Source organism: Abramis brama (assembly GCF_963993115.1).
Source record: "Abramis brama genome assembly, chromosome: 25".
NCBI classification, from domain to species: domain Eukaryota; kingdom Metazoa; phylum Chordata; class Actinopteri; order Cypriniformes; family Leuciscidae; genus Abramis; species Abramis brama.
In genome coordinates this window covers 19,643,535-19,667,687 of record NC_139987.1, presented here as the reverse complement: position 1 = coordinate 19,667,687, position 24,153 = coordinate 19,643,535, and the positions used below count along the sequence as shown (strand labels likewise).

General features: G+C 39.6%; 1 protein-coding gene across 1 annotated transcript in view; it reads left to right on the top strand.

The window, feature by feature from the left end:
- Positions 1-24,153, top strand: part of LOC311076893 (dnaJ homolog subfamily B member 13-like) — a gene marked incomplete at both ends in the record, with an annotated part of 174,302 nt that overhangs the window by 17,035 nt on the left and 133,114 nt on the right. The gene's annotated exons all lie outside the window — the stretch shown is intronic.

Sequence of the window (24,153 nt, the reverse complement as noted above, 5' to 3'; positions counted from 1 at the left end):
CTTTTGGTACGCATACTGAACTTGTGATCGATGAGACATATCTTCATTTACTGCTACAAACTGATAACGGTCAGGTAAGTATGATTTAAACCGTGCTAGTGCAATTCCACTAATGCCAACATAATGTTCGAGTCTATTTAAAAGAATGTTGTGGTCAATAGTGTCAAATGCAGCACTTAGATCAAGTAGCACTAATAGAGAGATAACAAAAGTGTGTGTTAACAAAAGCAATGCTGTCTACATTGGATGCGGCGTCGCGCACGCTACACAACAAATTACCAACAACTGATCGCGCGCGCTCTGTTTCTGACGCACTCCAAGCACTCGCTGGGCCGGGGAAGATTGATGAGCCAGACTTTTTTTGCTTTATTTGGTAGTATTTCGAATTAATTTAAAATAGTATTATATAAAAAAAAAAGTTAAAAAAAAAAATCACTCGTTCACTCATTCTGGCCCCCCTAGCATTTGCCTATTCCGCCTATGCCGCGGGCCGGCCCTGCCTAGAGGCCATGAAAGGTGGACCATTCGAACCATTACACGCGGTGGAGCTAAAGTACCTGTCCTTCAAAACTGCTTTTCTGCTGGCGCTAGCCTCAGTAAAACGGGTGGGCGACCTACACACGCTCTCAGTGAGCGCTACGTGCTTGGAATTTGGGCCTAATGACTCTAAGGTCATCCTCAAACCAAGGCATGGTTACATCCCGAAGGTGCTTGCGACTCCGTTTAGAGCGCAAGTTATTTCCCTTTCGGCGCTCCCTGTGTCCGACAGTGAGGTTGGGGTTAACTTCCTTTGCCCAGTAAGGGCTTTAAGGATTTATGTGGAGCGCTCTGCTGCTTTTAGGCAAACGGAGCAGCTTTTCGTTTCGTTCGGTGGCCGCGTCAAAGGGCAAGCCATCTCGAAACAGATCCTGTCCAGATGGATAGTTGCTATTGCTATTGTGTCGGCTTAGTTGAACAATTGCCTGAATTGTCCCTTGGGGGTTAGGGCCCACTCGACTGGGGCATGGCCTCGTCGTGGGCATGGACAAGTGGGGTCTCACTTCATGACATTTGTATGGCAGCAGGCCATTTGACAGGCCACTGTCTACATTTGTAAGGTTTTATAACCTAGAAGTACCCGCCTTACAGGCCAGGCTGTTCTCAGTCTGGTTATACCATATTAACATTGTCTACCCAACTCAGTTTGATTGGACTGTTGATATGCTGCAACGTCCTGTGGGCTTATGCAGTTTCAAGGTTGATATACTGGCTTAACTGTATATATGTGTGTACACCTATCTCACAATACCGAGTTGTCCCGCCCTGTTATGCCGTTGCAACCGTTCCACTTATACATGAGCCCCGGGCTACTGCCCTTGGGACATAAGTGTTGGAACCTAAGCACGCACAGCGTTTTACATAGGGTTCCCGTAGCGTAAGCTAAACTTACGCAACACGAGAGTACTCTCGTAAGAGAACGACACTTGGTTACTAACGTAACCTCGGTTCTCTCTAGAGAGGGAACGAGTGTTGCGTAGCCTGCCGTGCTTGTGCTGTGTTATGGTTTCGCTTCCAGTCGACTGAAATCATAGTGCAACCTGAGCGATGGGTATTTATAGGCCACACCCACCCAGCTAAGGCCACACCCATCTTGGCGGGCCATGATATAGCGCGAGGCGAGCCTCTCATTGGCGCTGACGTCATGTCTGACACGCTGATAGGTTGCAGCAGTTGCCGCAGAGAAGCCAATAGGCGCGCGAGCTGTCTCGCCTAGGTCTGCTTGCTGCAGTATTCTCGAGAAAAGGAGTTTTCCCGTAGCGTAAGCTAAACTTACGCAACACTCGTTCACTCTCTAGAGAGAACCGAAGTTACGTTAGTAACCGAGTGTCGTTTTCACACTCTAATAGATCATGACCAGAGAGGCGTTCCATCTTTTCTGTCTAGTTTTCATGCTGAATATGTGATGGGGTCTCAGTTGGACCAACATGTTAAAAATGAATAGTTTCACTCTAAATGTAATTTTTTTTAATTTAATTGTCAGTTTAAGTTTCATAAATCTAACTTTATGTCTTTGAATTGTTGTATAATATCAAGAAAATGCAATTACCTGCCTCCTTGTTTATTATAAATGCCTTTATTGTTACACATATTTAGCCAATGTATTGGATATAATGCATTGCATTCAATGTTGTTATTTATTTTGTTTGTAAAAGATGGCTTATATTGTTTTGGCATAGATGTACAGTAATTGGTTATGTGACTGTGCCAACCCATGTTAAGAGGAGCAGAAAAGTGTGATTATGTGTGTGCGCTAGACTCCTAGAGCTGTAAATGAACTCAGCCATCTTAGTTGAGTTTACTGGAGTTCAAGGACATGAAGAGGTGGACCGCTTGCACCTGCCTGGAGAAGGATCTGGGAAACTTTGGAGGAGTGTCAACCAAATGCCTGTTGTAAACAAGGAGTATAAAAGACTGATGAACTGACTGCCTCTTGGGATACTGATACGCCAGAGCCCCCGACGCCTAGAAGCCCAGAGCTGAGGACAAGAAACCCCAAGCAGAAGATAAGAAGCCCAGAGCCCAGAGTATACTACACCTTTGATTCAAAACGTGATTATTGTATTGTATACTTAAACGATGAAGTTGTATTCGCCTTTATAAAAAGAAAAGTAACCAATTAAAAGAAATTTAATTGATTACAAAATCTGTCTACTGAGACTTAGATTTATGATGCTGGAAGACTTTTAATGAGAACATAACCACAGAGGAGTCTTCTGACCAAATTGTAAGTACCTTTTGAATGCTTGCGGTTTAGGTCAGATTTGACTTTCTTTACCTTACCTGAGAATAATAAATAAATAAGTAAAAGGTGTTAAGAGTAAAGTACACACCGTAAAACAGAATATATGGTAACTCTACAGGATTTGACTGGTTTCTCAGTAGAAATTGAGACACTAGATGGCAGGCTTCTCAACATCCCCATTAATGACATTGTGCAGTGAGTAAAACATTTATCTTTTTTAACAAGCACGTTTATATGTTACTCAGCAGAACTCCTGAACAAAGTTCATATTTAAGACAGTTTCGTTTTAATTTCTTTGCACTACGGCCCTCAGTACACCAACGTTGTGACCGGGGAGGGAATGCCACTAGCCAACAACCCATCCAAGAGAGGCGACCTGATCATTCGCTTCGTTACACATTTTCCAGAGAAGCTCTCGGCTGAAGAGAAACAGCTTCTAAAACGAGCCCTTTCATCAAAACTAATCCAGACTTCTTAAAGTAGCATGTCTCAACTTTTGGAGAAGTGGCAACAAAATTTAGACGTACATTTTCAGAGCGGAGTTGAACTCAATTTCTGAATAGAATAGATGAATATGAGTATATGACATGAAAATATATAATGGATCATTTAGATTCATAAATTGATTGATAAATGGAAAATATTTTTGAAAAGAGTAATCATAGACCATAAAAAATAATAATAATCATAAGCATTCTTTTTTTTTATTACACACCAGTGTTCAAATATAATTGTTAACTGATCAAATGATCAGTTCATTTTCAAATGTTTTTTTTTTTTTTTTTGTCTAACCAGGTGTTTTGCTGACTAACAGACAGTATACACTCACCTAAAGGATTATTAGGAACACCATACTAATACTGTGTTTGACCCCCTTTCGCCTTCAGAACTGCCTTAATTCTACGTGGCATTGATTCAACAAGGTGCTGAAAGCATTCTTTAGAAATGTTGGAGTTGATGGAGATTTGTGGGATGCACATCCAGGGCACGAAGCTCCCGTTCCACCACATCCCAAAGATGCTCTATTGGGTTGAGATCTGGTGACTGTGGGGGCCATTTTAGTACAGTGAACTCATTGTCATGTTCAAGAAACCAATTTGAAATGATTTGAGCTTTGTGACATGGTGCATTATCCTGCTGGAAGTAGCCATCAGAGGATGGGTACATGGTGGTCATAAAGGGATGGACATGGTCAGAAACAATGGTCAGGTAGGCCGTGGCATTTAAACGATGCCCAATTGGCACTAAGGGGCCTAAAGTGTGCCAAGAAAACATCCCCCACACCATTACACCACCATCACCAGCCTGCACAGTGGTAACGAGGCATGATGGATCCATGTTCTCATTCTGTTTACGCCAAATTCTGACTCTACCATCTGAATGTCTCAACAGAAATCGAGACTCATCAGACCAGGCAACATTTTTCCAGTCTTCAACTGTCCAATTTTGGTGAGCTCGTGCAAATTGTAGCCTCTTTTTCCTATTTGTAGTGGAGATGAGTGGTACCCGGTGGGGTCTTCTGCTGTTGTAGCCCATCCGCCTCAAGGTTGTGCGTGTTGTGGCGTCACAAATGCTTTGCTGCATACCTCGGTTGTAACGAGTGGTTATTTCAGTCAAAGTTGCTCTTCTATCAGCTTGAATCAGTCAGCCCATTCTCCTCTGACCTCTAGCATCAACAAGGCATTTTCGCCCACAGGACTGCCGCATAATGGATGTTTTTCCCTTTTCACACCATTCTTTGTAAACCCTAGGCGTTTTCACTCTCTGTGCCTCTGGTTCTTCATTTTATTTTATTTTATTTATTTATTTTGTATGATTTTAATTGACATTTTAAAAGACAAGCTGGTTCAATCAATGTTCAAAATGCCATGGTGTTTTGAAGAACCCAAGCTGTGATTAGTAATATCTGCTAACTCATTCTCCATAGATTTCTTCACTGGTAATGGCAGTGAGGACAACACAGCTTTTCAGAGCTTGCGTGGGAAAAAAGAAGAGTTACAGGATCCACCAATAGAGAGTAGGGCTGTCAACGAATATTCTAAATTCGAATATATATTCGAATAGTTTTAAAAAACAGAAATTCGAACTTGAAAATTAATATTCGAATGTGAATTTCGAATATGGAAAAACACACCCGCGGAAGCAGAGGCGTGGCTGTTTGCTTTGCGAGTGGGCGCGTTGCCGTGAGGCGTCAGAGACAGGTCACACGAGTCGCACTGTCGGCACTGTCTAGCACAGCGTCACTGCTGAAAGTTGACTAATGGAAGATGGCAGAAAGTGCAGAGCCCAACTCGACCGCAGCAGAGAAAGTGATTTTAACCCCCCAAAATCTAAAAAGCCATTTGGATTTTGGTCGGTTGAAGGTAAAATTGTGGAGCCGCGAGATAAAGTAGTATGCAAGCTATGTAAGATACAGCTAGCATACCATTCGACCACTAGCAACATGAGGTCACATCTCGAAAATGTGCACCCAAATGAGCATGGCATAATGACAATAATTTCTTTCTTTTTTTCTTCCTTTTTTTAATACAAGCACCAAGAATGTAAGTAGCCTTTTTCTTTTTTAATAGCACTTTATTTTTTATGAACCTCAGGGAAAAAGTTATTTGTTGTCACATTTCTCGGAATTGTGTGCCTCATTTTATTTAACGTTAAACAGAAAAGTTCCATGTTTAGCACAGCTCGCTCGGAGCTTTCAATGTCGGTTCTATACTGTAAAACTTCAATTAATGTTAATGAATTTGTTTCAATCACTGAATGAAGCCTGCTATATTTGGGACAAGAGTCGCGATCTTAAATTGCTTGCACAAAACTCTTGATCAGAGGGTTGTTCCCAGTGGCGGACTGGGACAATAATTCAGGCCGGGAATTTGACTCCACTGCCAGGCCACCTCTGCTGCTGCAGTCACCACCACCCTATTCATGTAATCTACTGGACTGATAAACTTGTAGGCTAACCCTATTAATGTAACAGGTAGACTACCAGATGCAATATAAATGAATAAAAAAATAACCCTTAAAAACTCACTAGGAATACACCATTTATACTACCAAACCAATGACAAATAGAAAATTGGCTTTTTAAAAGAGATAATAAGAGACACATTCACATGTTGAAATATTTACATTTTATGTATTTTCAGTGCTCAAAAGGGGTGGGCGATATGGCAAAAATATAATATCACAATTTTTTTCAGAAAAATCACGATTCACGATTTTATCACGATTCTTTTTTTAATGTTGGTTTTACTATTTTGTGACTGAGCATTACAGCCAAACTAATGTCCATATTTTAAAAACAAAGCCTTAGGTAACAAAATATAAAATAAAAAAGAATAGCAGACAGGGGCGAAGATATTTTTTTGTCATTTTCTTTGTTATTAAATATTAAGATCAAAGATACACATTACTCATACACAACTTAATATACAAATTAAATAAACATTTGCTTTATGTTTTCAGCTACAGTAGGTGTATTTAACAGTAGCATTGAAGAAAGTAATTAAAATAACAAAAATAACAAATATGAAAATAAAACAAAACATAGACTTCACTGTATAAATTATACATTGATACTTATTAAAGCTACTATTAAAAATTATCAGTCAGGAGCAGTGAGTGATTTTCTCTTTGCATTTTGTTGTTTTTTAACATTAAAGGGATAGTTCTCCTAAAAATGCTATTTGTCATAAGTTACTCTCTCAAGTTGTTTTAAACTCGAATAAGTTTCTTTCTTTTGTTGAAAATAAAAGTTATTTGGAAGAATGTGGGTAACCAAACAGTTGATGTACCCCAGTGACTTCCATAGTATATTTTTCTCCTATGGAAGTCAATGGGGACCAGCTACTGTTTGGATAGCCACATTCTTCAAAATATTAATATTAGAAAAATATTAGAAAATATTAAAAGGAAATTAATACAGGTTTGGAATAACATTAGAGTGCGTAAATAATGAGAGAATTTTTATTTTGGGGTGAACTATCCCTTTAAGGACAAGCGGCATCGTGTTTACTATTACTACTGTCTCTTTAAGAGTTGCGCGCGACGCGTCTATTATACACGCATTTGACAAGCAGATTTTCTCTAAATTTTCTCAAGTTTGCGTTCACTTTAGACATAACCGACTTTGTTTATGTAAACCTTGTGTGTATTTGACAGTATTAGCACAATAAGACTCAAAGGATAACTTTGTCCAGTATCCAGGCGCTGGTAGACAGGCTTTTAGTGCATGTGAACTTCACATGTACGCGCTGAGAAACGCACACGTTAGAACAGCGCATCAGCACGCGAATTAAATGTTTAACCGACAAGGCATTAAAGCACATGCAAATTATGAACTTTTGTAAACTGCAGTGTCCCGTTCCGCAGCGTGTACGTCGCGTTGTTCAGGATGTTGGGACAGAGGCGCCAGAACAGCAACTGATAGAATGCACCACGATTCTACGATATTTCTTCAAAAGCAGATCATGGAGACATTTTAATCGTCCACGATCAAAAATCGTCATATCGCACACCCCAATGCCAAATTATTATAAATATAATGTAAATGTAATCTTGACCGACCTGTTCCCTTACTGGCGAACATGGCTGGGATTTTGCAGCAGCTTGCTGCGTCTGCATTCGTAGTTGCACACCAGCCTATCACATGCCAGGCTGATGGTCTGCACAGCGGCAGCCGGCAGGCCAGAACGACCGTCAGGCCACCGGGAAATGTCCCGGTGCTCCCGATGGCCAGTCCGCCCCTGGTTGTTCCATAAAAGACGCTTAGAAAAGCAGGGATTAAAATCCAAAACCGGACTTGAATGAGCCTAACAAATAAGTTGGGGCTAAAGTGGTTCCATAAAAGGTAATTGAAGTTCACGCAGTCTCACTAATTTGATCCAGGTTTATCAAGTCTAGTGCTGCGTTCCAGTCCACTTTTAGACACGCACTTGCAAACTTCCCTAATAGACCAGGTTGAAATCACAAAAATGTGCCTAAATAAAAATCCTCAGGCATTTTTGAGTAAAAGTTGGCAAATAGACTATTCTAGGGGTATTTTTTATGCTGAATCCATTTTTGCTGTTTGCCAAGCTCTTACATGAAACTCAGTAGAGTGCAAAATCCAAGATGACCGCCTCATACGCCAAAATGAGCAAATTTCTCAGCACTGGCTCAAAGATAAACTGTTTTTATTGTGCTATAGCATTTATTGAGTAAAGGAAACAAACAGAATAGTCAGAACAAGTTAGTCATTCTGTCTTACAATATTTCTGGTAAACACTGACTTGTAATTTTGTGTATTTGAGTATGTCCATGTAAGAACATCAACATCATGCTGGTGGCAGCAAAAGGCCTATATCTTAAACCATCATCCTATTACATTATGTTAAGAGTGTTTATTACTTTTAGAAATTTAACCAAACTAAATTCTCTTTTGGTTTATTTATGAAAAAGATATTCTCAGAAAGATTGGTTGTAAATATTAAGAATTGAGACAAATTAACAAATTACCAAAACATATCACGGTAATGTGTCACACCACTAACATTAGCTTTGAACATAAAGGAAATAAACACAGTAAACTTGGCCTAAAATTACCTTATAAAGTTGGACATAACATTAGCTGAATAATAACTAAAACATGAACTGCATGGCATATAAAATGTAATGTTATTTAAACAATGGTACAACAAGATTCTCCAATATGATCACAACAACACAGAGCAGTGCTCTTATTCAGTTCAGCAACTGCTACATTCTGCATCACTTGTCTTGCACTTGCATGCAGCAGAGCAACGCAGACGAGACTTTTTACATTTACATCGTGCACTCATACATCTTAAGGGCGCAGTTGCAGCTGATCAATTCCAAACAGTAGTCTGACTAACCGAGGTTACGTTAGGTAACCAAGTACGTTCTCTTATGAGAGGTTCTCTCGTATTGCGTAAGTTGCTTACGCTACGGGAACCCCTTGTCAACGCCGTGCGCGCCGAGCATCCACTGCATGAGTCCCAGGGAAGCCCGGGGAACACAAAACATGTGGGAAAAAGGCGGCCAGCAACGCGGGCCAGCACATGTACATAAGCACTTCATAGGGAAATACAGAGCGGCTCCGCCGGTCTATGTATAGAGAATATCGCCCTTAGTACAGCTCAACCAGAAGAGCTAATAGTCACGTGAGAGTAGCCTGCACACGAACAAACTGGGCAGAACATACACACCACTTAGACTGATAAAAGTCTAGCCTGCAAGGCGGGAACTTCCAGGTTATAAAACTTAACAAATGTAGAGGGGGAGGCCCAGCCTGCCGCCATACAAATGTCATGAACAGAAATCCCGCTGGACCAAGCCCACGACGAGGCCATGCCTCTAGTGGAATGGGCCCTGATGCCCATAGGGCACTGCAGGTGTTTTGACGCATAAGCTCTGCGATAGCATCCACTATCCATCTGGACAGGCTATGTTTCGAGGCAGCGAGACCCTTGGTGCGCCCACCAAACGAAACAAAGAGCTGCTCAGAACGCCTGAAGGCGGCGGAGCGTGTGATGTAAACTCTCAGCGCCCTGACGGGGTTTTCACCGCCCTCGCTATCGGATGCTGGCAGAGCCGACAGGGAGATGATCTGCGCTCTGAAGGGAGTGCCAATCGCTTTGGGGACATAGCCATGTCTCGGTTTGAGGATGACTTTAGAGTCATTTGGTCCAAACTCGAGACTAACGGATAGCGTGTGTAGATCCCCCACGCGTTTTACTGATGACAGAGCTATCAGAAAAATGGTCTTGAGCGAAAGGTATTTTAGGTCCACGGATTCTAATGGTTCAAAGGGAAATGCTTTCAGGGCCTCTAGGACCAAAGAAAGATCCCAAATAGGAACCGAAGGGGGTCGCGGGGGGTTCATCCTCCTGGCTCCTGTAAGGAAGCGGATGATGAGCTCGTTCCTTCCTATCGCGCGGCCGTGCGTCGACTCTGCGAACGCTGCAGTAGCCGCAACGCAAACTTTGAGCGTGGAAGGGGACTTGCCCTTGTCCAACAGCTCTAGAAGGAAGGAGAGCACCCGCGAAACCCCACATGTGCGTGTGTCCAGGCTCTTTGTAGCGCACCATTTGGAGAACACTGACCATTTAGACGCGTAGAGTCTTCTCGTAGAAGGAGCTCTAGACTGCGTGATCGTGTTCACGACCCCTAATGGCAAAGCAACGGTTATTCGTTGATTATCCACGCATGCAGAGACCAGCGCTCTGGATGGGGATACCGCGAACGCATAGCACAAGCGGTGCCAGACCACGTGCTGTTCTGTGTTCTGGACAAGAAGCACTCTGTCAATTGCTTCTCTGTGTTGAGGATTCGTGAAGCTTGCCTCTACTTTGTGCAGCTGCTTTTAGTGTCAAAAGGCCCTGTTCTGTCGCATTGTATAGCTTATCTTTCTTGGATTCTTGGCATATAATGCAAGTATCCAATGACATTGACCGGTCAGGCTTCAAACTACACACAGCTTCCATAATTGGTGATCTTATAATCTGACCAACTTCATGGGTACAATTCCACAACTGGAAATATTTTGTGTTGGTTCATGTCGCTCTTTGGATATAAAAATTAATTCTGATGAAAAATACGATGTGTGGAAATAACTGCAGAAAGTAATAGAAAGTAGAAAGTAGAATAAAAAACCTCTTGGATAACTCTGAACTCAATTCACACACTTTGATCCAAAGACAATAGTATGCATGTGACTCCAAACAAATGACTCTCGCATTTTAGATATTCTGTTTGTCCATTTGAAATAAGGAGAAAAACAGATATTTTCATGATTACAATGAGAAATAATGCAATTATCATTGTCACATACAAGTATCTTAATTCCCACCTAAATAAACGTTCTCGTTAATTGATGTCGTGCATGATGTAAAGTTTATAAATATAGAATTTCCTGACATTTTAGAGGTCATCTTGAAGTTTGCGCTCTACTGAGTTTCACATAAGAGATACAGCTTGGCAAACAGCAAAAATGGATTCAGCAGAAAAAATACCCTTAGAAAAGTCTGTTTGCCAACTTTTACTAAAAAATGCCCAAGGGTGTCACATTATCTGAAAATCGACCTAGTCTATAAGCACTTCCCCTCGGGGGAATCCCTGCCGCCATTTTGAAGTGCGTTCCACTTCGTGAAGTGGACGAGGGAAGTTTATATGGACAGACCCTCGTTCCCTCGATTTTGACTGAGGGAGCGAGTCTACTTCAAATGTACACTTCAGGCACCTATATGTCCCACAATGCAGTACGATTGTGACGTCGCCAAAGATTGTCTAATCACCACCACACAGACAACTCTATGATATATTGACTATATTTTTTATTTTATTTAAAACAACCCAAACACACATAAACATTTGGATGCTGCATTAAACAAATTCTTAAAGGGAAAAATTAAATAATAAATCAACTCCATAGCTGATTCAAGGGCTTAGGACGTTCCAGTTCAGCACATTGCAGTTTCCGGCAGTAGTGGGCACTCGTGCAACGTAAGCAATGATGTACATCCGAGTGAACGAGACGGAGGGAAGTTAGCGAGTGAAGGGCATGACAATTTTGGACTGGAACGCAGCATAGATAATTGCGTGTGCACGCGTTTCTGAAGCAGCCCTAGAGGTCGATCATGGATCATATCGATCCACCATCAAACAGCGTATATTTTGTGCTATTTTATACCTTTGTGACATGTTTTTTTTCCCCTCAGTGCAAAACTTACATTTTACAGTTATATTCTCCATCTGTAAATGTTAGAAAGTCATGCAAATGTATCCATTTTGCTTGGAAAATTAATATGCGATATTTTATAACACTAGAAATATCTTCTAATTATAATAATTTATCTTTAGGATGTTGGATAAGTTGCAGTGAACTTCTAGCGAACAGAAGTACTTCAGTGAACAGAAGTAGCCTAATTCAGGGAAGATTTTTTTTAAGAAACTTAAATATATAAAGATACAAAATATAGTTTTGGGTATAGGACCTATGCTACTTAATAAAGATGATGTATACTTATTTAGAATGCTGAGAATTACAGCTTTTAATGCAATATTTTTTTGGAGAAAGCAAGAATCCCCAGTTTTAAATGAGTAGATTTAGTTTCTAAAGTACATTATGGAGAGGATAACATGAAATTAAGAGCAAATGTATACATTTTGAAAAGATATGTGCAACTCTAAAATCAAAGAATATTCCATAAAATAAAGGAATATATATTAGCAGACCAGCCAACCTGTACGCATTTTGCGTAGCGGATACGCATTTTGACTTCAAAGTACGCTGGTACGATTTGTCACTCTAAACTACGCAGGAAAAACCTGGTGACGTCTCTGTGCCATAGACTGTAAAAAAAATGTGGATGTAGTGTCCGTGACGTCACCCGTAGGTTTCTGAAGAGCATTTTTGAAGCCTAAAGTGGGCGGGGCCCATTGGCCTTGCGTCACTCCCGGATAACAGAAAATGGGCAAAGAGTCCTAAAGAGGCTGAGAAATCACGCCCAAATAGCTCGACGTGATCAAGTTAGCCCAGGCTGTTAACAGCTCTGGGTAATGCTATTGACAGTACCAAGTCTGCGACTGCACAGGGCCTCGCGCTAAAGTGACACTTGATGTAAAGCCAATTAAATGTTTCTGTTTTTGCCCTTCGAAATAGTATAATAGTTAAAAGACATGGCTACAAGTGAGACTGTGTATCGTGATTCTGTACTATTCTGCTAGTTGAAAATGTATTATGCAGTAACCAGGGCAGGACTTAGGGTGGTGGGGGCCCCTGGGCTTGAGTCACTTTCGGGCCCTACCTTCTATACATTACTTTAAATAGAACAAAATGATACATACACAAGCTATGTATTAGAGCTACACAATTCTGGATAAACTGAGAATAAAAATAGAGATCACGATTCTGAACAAACAACTAAACAAAATAACATAATTTATGTTAATTACTGAAGTCTATTAAAAATGTTTAATTAATCTGAATTATAAAAAAAAAATATATAAAAAAAACTTGGGTTTGAATGAATGATTCAATTCCTCAATCAAATGCACTTGTTTCAATAGATGAATCAGCATTTTTGAACGAATCTCCTGAATGAACAATTCAATGACAAATGTTTTTTAAAAGTCATTTGTCGTCATCTGGTGGCATAACAATATAATCGATCCAATCGTTATTTGAAGTGCAAAGCTACTTTCAAAAGGTGACTGGTACCATAGACAGTGTTACATGTTAAAAAAAAACGTAATAATTTGTTTATATGACCACCGATTGAAGCTTGAAAAAGTTTTTTTCCAATAAATAAATAATGATTAAAAAAGTTCAAAGTGATCATAAGTTTATTGCAATGCACAAATGTCTTGGTCAGAATGAGAATAAAACACTTATTTACCTGGAAAACATATGTTTTGATCGTGGCATTTCTTTGAGATTTAGAATCCAGTATTCCTATAGGCTAATTAGCCTATTGTTTCTTTTATGAATTTAATAAAGAACTCTGTCTCGTATTCTGTCCAAACGATCCATGTAGGCTACTTTTGTGTCCATTCGTTTTTCCTTTTTTAACCCGTAATTGAAAAACGAAAAATGAACGGTTGTTGTCTTTTTAAAACGCAAAGTTGAACACCAACATTTTAATTTGAACTGGCTACACCAACTGCTGCGCAAAAAAAGTAAATATCGACGAATTTTCAGATTTTTGTTTATGACTTTTTGCCCCTTCATTAAACATTTAAAATATTCACAAATTAATATGGAAAACATGTCGATTTTACTGGTTTTCAAAGGCCAAATTAGAACCTGGAATTGATGTTTTTCCCGCAGTGCTGAATGAGAAGAGCCATTCATATTATTAATAAACTATTGCTTTGGCTAAAATCACATCGCCATCTCCGCTGTTAAGCAGATGCGCTTTTAGAGAGAAATGCACATTTCATACGGATTAATCAGAAGGTATTAGCTTTCGATTCGAATTTGTTCGTTTTAAAGTGGACATTTCAAGCTTTAGCCTACATAGGCTATATTTTGTTTCAGTTCTCGCGCTCCAGTTTACGGAGATCATGAAAGTGCGTCTGATTGTTTTCTTTTATTTTACATTGCTGGTGCCAAACCCGGGGCGCGCACAGCCATCTCGGGGCCGAAGAAGAAATCAGGCACGTCTGTTGTTGGGACTGGAGCTGCAGGTAACATCAGAACTGTCAAGACCAAGCTGGTGAGTGTGTTTGCTTCTAATGGCGCTTTTCCACTGCATGGTACGGTACGGCTCGGTTCGGTACGGCACGCTTTGGCGCTTTTCCACTGCATGGTACGGTACGGCTCGGTTCGGTACGGCTCACTTATGGCGCATTTCCACTGCATGGTACGGTACGGTACGGCTCGCTTCGGCTCGCTTTAAATGGTACCACCTCTGTTGAGGTTCCAAGCGTACCGTACCGATACTAAAATGTGACGTGAAAACACTGAAGATCACTGATTGGTCAGACAGAATCGTCACTACCAGTGTCATTAGGCTTGTTTGAGATGAGCAAAATCTGCGCAGAATCGATCACCGGTGATCAGCGCGAGATGCATGCCGGTTAGAAATGTGTCCGAGTGCGGTCCGCCTTGCTCTGATGTCATGCTGACGTATGTCAAAAATCTCTCGCGATCGCAAGGCGGATGTGTCGGATTCTGCAGCCGAGCGCAGTTGCTCTCCACTGACTGCGCTGATCAAAAGCATGATGGGAAACGACTTGCTGACGACACAGCTTAATGCTCATTGGTTTAAACAACTGTGATGTATTGTTCTCTCTTAAAATGTTTGAATTTAAAACTCTAATATCATGTTTTATGTGTATATTTTATGTGTGAATATTCCCAAACTATCTGACAGTGCGATCTCTTTGGGTTATGCAATTGAATTTTTATAAAAAAATAAAATAAATAAAAACACATATGTCTGTATTAAAGAAAAAAATATTGATAAACATGTATTTGGAATGGAATTAAATAACAAGTACTTTGGGTGTCTTGTTCATTTTATTTATTTTAATATAAAAGCAACAGAACTTAAATTACATCCAGTTTATTAGCAACACCGTGCACGAGCGTGAATATCGTGAATCCCGCGATATCCATCTTTGATCTCACAGGTGTCAGATCCATTGCGAGAAGAGAGAACTGTCCGTCTTGCCTGCGCTTTTTTCACTCCTCCCCTCACTGCAGCCGCCTACTCTCGCACACACTGATTTTTATTTATAAAATAGTGTTTTCTGTCAGTGTCTGGCAAAGATGAAGTTAACGATCGCCATATTCGTAGTAAACGCGCCTATAGAGAGAAATGCACATAATGGATTACATAAGTTCGCACCTGATCTGGATGCGGAAGCTCTCTCCGGTTATCTTGGTGAAAAGCTTGGACGTGTGGTGTCATGCAACCGGATCGGTAATGGCAACGGCAGATATAGCTCTTTTAAAGTCTCTGCTGAGTGTCATGAGGTCAGAGAAATGTACAATCCGGAGCTCTGGCCGGACGGGGCATTTGTCCGCCGATAGCCTACTATGAGCCGCGCCGGGCGGGTGCTACCGGGGTTAAGGCTGTCTTGACTAATGCTGTTTTGTCTGCTGAGCTGAGAAGTGGGTCTACTGGTGCTGCGAGCACTTACTAGTTCACTCATATGACTGGTCCTCTTCGTGTTTTGTCCTTCAACTGTCGAGGACTGCGTCTGGGCCAGGGCTGATTGTAATACTGAATTTTTGGACTGGTCTACCCTTTCAAGGGAGGATATTGCTGGCTATTATGCTGATACAAATAGATTATTGAGTAAAATCAGTCTTCCCAGTGATGCAATCAGGTGTAGTGATCCTACCTGTAATGACTGGAAGCACAGGGAGGAAATCTCTCTATATGATCATGTTGTGAGAGCCCTTTATGAAAGCAGTAGACCCTATTTTAAACGGAAAAACAAAAGGGGTAAAATGTATGAAGGACTAAAAATGACAGAACGAAAAATAAATAAATAAATAAATAAAAGTAGAAATAAATAAATAAATGCAGAAATAATAGTGAAAATAAATACATTTTGGTAATATAAATGGCTATTTCTGTATTTTTACATGTATGTATTTATGCATTTCTATATGTATTTATTTATGTATTTATACATTTATTTATATATTTATGTATATATTTATATATTTATATATGTATTTATTTATACATTTATTTATTCCTACATTTATTTATTTCTGTATTTCCACATTTCTACATTTATTTATTTCTGTATTTCCACATTTCTACATTTATTTTTCCCTGCGCATGTATGCTAATTGACCAATGGCTAAGCCACGCCCCTTCCACTCACTCGGACAAACAGTCAACATTCGGTAACAGGCGCTGTGGCAGCTGTCACAGTAGGAGACATTTCACAGGAGGCAATTGATGATTTTTTGGAGACAGAAAGATTATATATCATCTCGATGTCACCAAAAGGGCCTTAAATATGCATTGGAGGGTTATATTAATAATTTTATTGTTGAGAAGGTCCAGAACAAAGATTTACAGTTCACAGTGTAAACATTATAGTTTGGTGCTATTTCGCTTCAAACGCTCGCTTTATACGCGCGTCCTATTCGCTTTGGATTCAAAATGTTCAAGCGTCGAACTAGACGCGGATACGCGCGAATTTGACGCTCTATTCGCGTTTGGTGTGAGCGCAGAATAATGAACAGGCTGCGATGTCAAGATTGCATTGCTGGAATGTGTGTGTGTGTGTGTCAAGAGAGCGGGCGCGATCGAACAGTGGAAACATAAAAACATACTCCATTTTGTTCATACAGGACATAATTAAAACTGCAAAGTGTTTAGCCTACTTATATTTGTGTAAAACACAACATTGTGCTTTTGTCAAACTGTAAACTCTTGTCAAACTGTAACCTACAACTGTCACCCAACCAAAATCACACACACACGCTGTTTAAAAGCCAAAATGACACGAAAAAACATAAAAACGAATGAAAACTGATAACCGCAATGCATTGCAATGGACGAGGAAGCAGAGAATGTCCGAGTGTATTGGGTTAGCTATGTGTACTGTGATTGGCTCATCGCGTTTGGGGGCGTGGCTTAGCCATTGGTCAATTAGCATACATGCGCAGGGAAAAATAAATGTAGAAATGTGGAAATACATAAATAAATAAATGTAGAAATGTGGAAATACATAAATAAATAAATGTAGAAATGTGGAAATACATAAATAAATGTAGGAATAAATAAATGTATAAATAAATACATGTATAAATATATAAATAAATAAATATATAAATACATAAATATATAAATAAATGTATAAATACATAAATAAATACATAGAAATGCATAAATAAATAAATACATGTAAAAATAGCCATTTATATTACCAAAATGTATTTATTTTCACTATTATTTCTGCATTTATTTATTTATTTCTACTTTTATTTATTTATTTATTTTAGTCCTTCATAAAAATGAGGCCTGGCTGGAATAAGTATGTGGCCGGATATCATGAGGAAGCTAAGTTAGCGTTTAAATCCTGGGTGTTGGCTGGCAGACCAAGGCAAGGGCCGCTGTTTGAACAAAAGAAAAATGCTAATGCAGCGTATAAATATGCTGTCAGATTTATCTGTAAAAATGAGCAAGCTATGAGGGCAGAATCTATGGCCGAGAAGGTAATGGATAACAACACTACTGATTTTTGGAAGGAGGTAAAGGGTCTTAACAAATGTAGTATACCACCCCCGTGTACTGTAGATGGTATCTCAGGTGTTGAGAATATTGCTGAGATGTGGAGACAGCACTACAGGACCTTGTTTAATTGTGTTAAAAGTGATATTTATATGTCTGACAATGTTAAGTGTGTTGATTTTAAGGCAATTTTTTCACATGAGGTATCACGCACTATAAATAAGTTAGCAGATAATAAAGCAAGCGGGTCGGATCACATCTCTGCTGAGCACATTAAATATGCCAGCATGAGGTTAGCCCCCCTTCTTGGTATCTGTTTTAATTCTTTTTTAATTCATGGTTTCCTGCCAGATACAATGATATCTGTCTTGCTTGTGCCGGTGATCAAGGACAAGTCTGGTAAGGTTGGTTGCTCTGATAACTACAGACCAATAGCCCTTGCCAGTGTATTGTCTAAAGTTTTTGAAAGCATCCTGTTGAGCAGAATTGTGGACATTATCCCCTCTACTGACAACCAATTTGGCTTTAAATCTAAACATGGCACAGATATGGCAATATATTCCTTAAAGGAAATTGTTAATACGTATAGAGATAAGAACACCTCAGTCTTAATGAGTTTTATTGATGCCTCAAAAGCTTTTGACCGCATCAATCACTACAAGTTATTTGACAAAATGAGTAAGAGAGGTGTACCTAAATGTATTGTGAGAATTCTGTCCTACTGGTATGCCAACCAGTCTATGTTTATAAAATGGGGCCACTGTGTTTCTGCCCCTTTTGGGGTCAGGAACGGGGTCAGACAAGGTGGAATCCTCTCCCCTATTCTTTAACATGTATGTTGATGAGCTCTCTGTCTGCCTGAATTCGTGTAACACTGGGTGTATGATAGGCAACACTTTAGTGAATCATATTATGTATGCAGATGACCTTGTGGTCTTCAGTCCTAGCAGTGCTGGTCTTCAACAGCTTCTTAATGTTTGCTCTGAATATGGAACTGTTCATGACATGAAATTTAATACAGACAAGAGTGCGGTGATGATTTGCAGAACAAAGGAGGATAAATGTCTAATGTTTCCTCCTTTTAAATTGGCAGGTAATACCTTGAGAGTTTTGAGCAAATACAAGTATCTTGGGCATCTCATTACAGACCAGTTGAAGGATGACCTTGATGTTTACAGGCAATGCCGTTCTTTATATGCTCAGGCGAATAGTTTGGCTCGCAAGTTTGGTGGGTGCACAGATAGAGTGAAAGTTGCTTTGTTCAGAGCATACTGCACTCCTCTACACAATGCACACTTGTGGTCTAGTTTCAGCAAAGCTAGCTTGCATAAACTCCAGGTAGCTTACAATGATGCACTGAGAATTCTGCTGAGAAGACCACGCTGGTGCAGTGCCAGCAGTACAAATTTATATGTCGGCTGAATAACTCAGAGAATTACATAATTATGGCATTGACCAGCATCAAGTTTAGCACTACACGGTATAAGTCCAAGTTATGGAAGCATTGGTATAGTTGTCTCCTCTGAAGTTTTTTTATTTTTTATTGTATTGTGTGTACTGTCTTGTTTTTTATATGGACCTGTGAGTCTGTAATAAAGTTTAATAATAATAATAAAATAATTTACAAAAGCACAACGTTTTCTTGTTATTGTGAGTTTACACAAATAAAAGTAGTTGGGAATAATGTATTATTATTTTCTGTATGACCAGAAATGATAGAGTATTTTAAGTTGTTTCCACTGTTGATAGGAAAATGCAAGTGTTCGCGGCCGCGCCTCCGTGCCATGCAGTGCGCGCTCCACACTCAGCTTTGTTCCTTTCTTGCATAAAAGCGTCTTCTAAATATAGCCTATTAAATGTTATAATTAAATAATATAAAATTATTATTATTTGCGTAGCTATACATGGACCTCAAACACACCGCGTCTTCTAACTCAGGTGACTGTAAATGCGCAAAAACTGTTTCCATTGCAGTTTTGCGAAATATTCCTTTTTCGAATTGCCTGAAAAACCACCTCATGTGAGCGTAAAACCTCAAGATGACTGACATTTAATTTAGCTAATTAAATTACATTTTTCATTGCAGGGCAGGGCCAGGTAACAATGCTAGACCAATCAACAAACTTAAAATGAAAAATTAAATGACTGACATATTATTGAAAAAATCAAACGTAAACGGGCGGGGCCCCTTATTGGGCGGGGCCCATGGACTTGAGCCCAGTCAAGCCCAATGGTAAGTCCGGCCTTGGCAGTAACTTAATATTACTCTGAGAATGTGTGTGACAGTGATTTATGTGCATACATGTCAGTCACTTTTTTATAGTCTATGGTCCGTCAGCGCGGCATCGGCTCGTCAAGTTCGCAGAGAGCTTATTCAGTCCATTTTAAATTCTGATTTTGTCCGCCTCTCAAATGGGTTAAACCATATATTGCCTATGAAGTTCAAGTAAATGCGCTAGAAAATCCGCGCTCATTCAAGGATGTGCATTTATTGCATAAACGGAGAAAGCGCCGACGCCTGCAGGATTTTATCTGACGGTACATAAGCATATTATAATCCATCTGCTCCGTGAGAGCAGAGCGAACAAGCCTTTATTGACGTTTTTAAATTTGAAAACTCCAAAAAGCAACGAAATTGTCAGACATCAATTAAAAGTGGATGTTCACAGAGGAAAACAACTGAAATACAGCACTGGTTGTTCTCTCGGACGATACTCGACGACAAGTTGCTGCCAACTCTCACGCATTGAGCGTGAGACTCACGCAATTGACACTTTTCACACGCTCTCACGCCACACATCCATTTTCTCACGCACAGAAAAATTGCGGAGCAAAGAGGTACTTTTAATATTAAACTAATTCCCAGCTCTTAGATTCCGTCAATTTTATTACGAAATTCAGACAAAAATACGTTTGGCGCTTGTAAATGTGACGTGACAGATCGCTGAGCGCCTCAGTTCAAGTGCACGTGAACCGATCATCTGTTACTTTTTTATTTAAAGATGCAGTACAACTTACCGAAAGTATACATAATATCGACCAATTTGTGTTTTTCAACCACGGAAAGAGGTCAATATAACAGCAGGAGAACAATTATGTCACATAACATTACATTTACCTCAGGAAAGCCATTTAATGACCATAGCATGTTAATTGAATAGAAAAAATAGCTAGAGAGGAGATTTTGCTGAGCACTATATTACATATTTATTATATTTTTACTTATGTCATTAAATAATTGTTATTATAACAAAAACTGCATTATATTTAATTTAATTTGTTATTTTTAACCGTTAATAATACCAGCAGATTGGGCCCTCTATGTTTACAGCATTAGGTGATATTTTTTTTTAAAATAAAATTTAAAATAAACATGTATCCAAATTAGTCAATATTGAATCAAAATCGGAATCAAATCACAAGAATGGAATTGAAATCTGGAAATTTTTGTCAAGCAATAAAAACTCTATCCTACCAGTCATTGTACAATGTAGCCTAAACATTGTAACATGTTGTCACTAAACTTCATAAAATTCTATTTAGTTACCAAATGTTTTGACAATCACAATTACACTTATTGTGATGCAATATTTGTTTTTACATAAGCCCCTGACCCCCCCCCCCCCCCCCCCCCTCAAAAGTTGGCAGCCCTGGCGACAACCCACCTGTCACTCAAGTGGCCACACCCTTAAATGCAGAAATTTAAATATTAATCAACTAAACGGATGAGTTATAAAAAAATGCACCCCCAGTTGTTATGAAAATTAGCTGTATAGACCAAAGCCACATAGAGATCCAGGCTGTAAACATGTTTTTTTCTGCTGTAAAGTTGGTAATTTTAACATGGGGGAGATACAGATTTGACTCACTTCTGCAGCCAGCCCAAGCGGCCAGTTAATGAATTGCAGTTTAACTCACTTCCGGGTTTCTTTAAAGAGAGAGAAGGGGAGGTTGCCGCTTGGCTCTGTGCACGCGATGTTCTCAAATAGGCCTATTTCACAAAAATGGCCGCCGAGACCGGAAGTAGGGTAAACTCTTTTCCAGTGAAAGCGCTAGCAGTAGCAGTCGGAGGACAAATGCGGAGACTAAAAGCGGCCAGTCCTGTTGCGTACCTTTTTATGTTTGCACTCATAGAAGAAACAACCCTATTTATAATTGCACAGCTTTCCTTGTGACGAAATGTTGAAAAAACACTGGATTTGGGCTATACCGAGAGAAGAGGGGCACTTTTTTGTGTGTTAAGCACTTCACGGAGGATGAAGTCCGTGTAACTTACGAGTCTACAAGTCCGGTCGTAGATATCTTACACCGCAGGCCGTGCTTTGCAGGTTTTCATGGAACAACTGGGGAGAAGTTAAATCACGCCAGACACAGACGGCAAAAAGACGTGTCTATGGTGTGAAGGAGTAAGCAGATGTTGAAAATGGAGTGTTGATGCCAGTGTTACGGATCAACTGGGGATCATGTTAACTGGGGGAACGCGCGTGCACGCAGATAAGCCGTTTCTCAATATGCGTTCTTGTCTGTACTTGTGTTCTTGTGGACTTGTGAGACGTCATCAGTCGCTGCCCAAGTACTGTTCCAATTCAAAGTTCACATCTAGCCAAGTCCAGTTCAAATCCCCGGATGTGTTCTTGATCCGCCCCTTTTACCGAGGATGCATCGAGAGGTGACGCACACAGATCCTCTTATCTCGCTGAAATCTTGACGGATTTACAAACGGTTTGGTTTCTTACAAACGTTATTAACGTGGCTATAATTCCGAATGCTTGAACATGTATGTTATAATTATTCATATGTATGCAGTGTCATAACTACATCTCTGACGTTTATAACAAACCAAACCGTTTGAAAAGCGGTAGAAAATTTAGCAAGTTATGGTTATTTAAAAGTACATGCACCATTAAACGAGTGAGCGAGCTGTCTGTGGCAAGATGGCCGCCACGTGCAGACGTAGACCTCCATTGGCCAGCAGCGTGCACGAGACATCTAGCGTTTATATCATAGGTTTATATATGATATCTATGGTCTATGGTGCGAACTTGAGACAGCCAGGTATCCCAGAATGCATCTCACACCAACCAGCAAGCGTCAATAGCAGAGGAGAAACCCCGCGTAATTTAAAAATACTGCTGTAATTGTGTCACGAAATTAGTATTTCAGGCGAGAATGTAGTTGTTTAAAGATCAAATCTTTGGTTTATTTATAAAGATGGCGCCTATTTGAAAATTTGATCTGACGTTTTCGGAGTTGTGAGAACCAGGCAATCGGACGCTCGGCGCTCGTACCCCGCCGAGAACAGCCTTTCCTCGGCTAGTGCTGCTGACTTGCCGCTGGCTCGGATGTCTCTAGTCTAGTGGTTTAACATGAGATATAAATCGTCTTGTGTATATCTAACGGGCGATTTATTTATTTTATTTGTCTCATTAATCTATAATTTGTTCAACGTTAAGCTGAGGGCAAAGTGAAGTTTCATAGCTTTATTTAGTCTATTTAACTTTAACGTTGTAGCCTAGAGAGCTGACTTTTGTTTGATTGAATCGTTTGCTTTATTATTGTACTAGTGCAAAATGCCTGTGCAAAATCAGTTTTTGTGTGTGTTTTTAGTAATTGTTGGTTTCTAACCTTCTAAACCTTCTAAAAATGATATATTTAACGATATCTTTTGCATTTCTCATCCAAACAACGTCAAACTTGGCACTGCACTTACTCGTGCCCGTGGCAAGACACCTGTCGAATTTGAAATCCATCGGACTAACGGTTCGAGAGATATGTGGTTAACAGACACACACACACACACACACACACACACACAGACAGACAGACAGACACACACACAGACAGACAGACAGACAGACACACAGACAGACAGATGTCTAGTGCAAAATGCCCGTGCAAAATCAGTTTTTGTGTGTGTTTTTAGTAATTGTTGGTTTGGTGTGTTTGAGTGCTCATTGTTACAATTACACAGCAAAAGTTCAGTGACTTTTTTTTTATTTGTGCATGGTAGAAAGCACACAGTGAACTCTGAGAAAATGCTATGCTTGAGCAAACAGTTTGTGAATAGGCAACTACAAATGATGCCCGTGAAAGAGAATGTGAACGCACTGAAAAGGATATGTTTAGTTGGTGAATAGCATTTACACAGTAGCGATAACGTTAAGCGCACCAGAATGAAATATAATATTCAGAAGTAAACAGCATAGCTGACTTATAGATTCAGTTAACATCCACAAATGAATAAGCGCGTTGATTCAGGGAGCAGTGCAAAGTGCCCGTGCAAAATCAGTTTTTGTGAGCTGATCGCTGAACAAAAAAGTTCAGGAGATATTTCTTAGCGATGGCTGATTTCAACAGTTTCAATATGATAAAAAATAACTTTTATATTGATTCAATGGATTAATTGCATTTTGAAAAGTGTCATGAATTTATTGCATTTTTGGGAAAAAATAATCAGTTTTTATAAAAAATCTTTGAAAATCAAAATCTGGATTTGAATTGTTATGTTATTATAACCTAAAGATGCTATGTGAAAGTTTGAAACAGAAAATATGGTTTTCATCGTGTTTATATCAGAATGTTTATTTTTAAACCACAACCTTCTTGGAGCTTCTTTGAATGATACAACCCTCTAATGTCAGAATGTTTATTTTTAAACCACAACCTTCT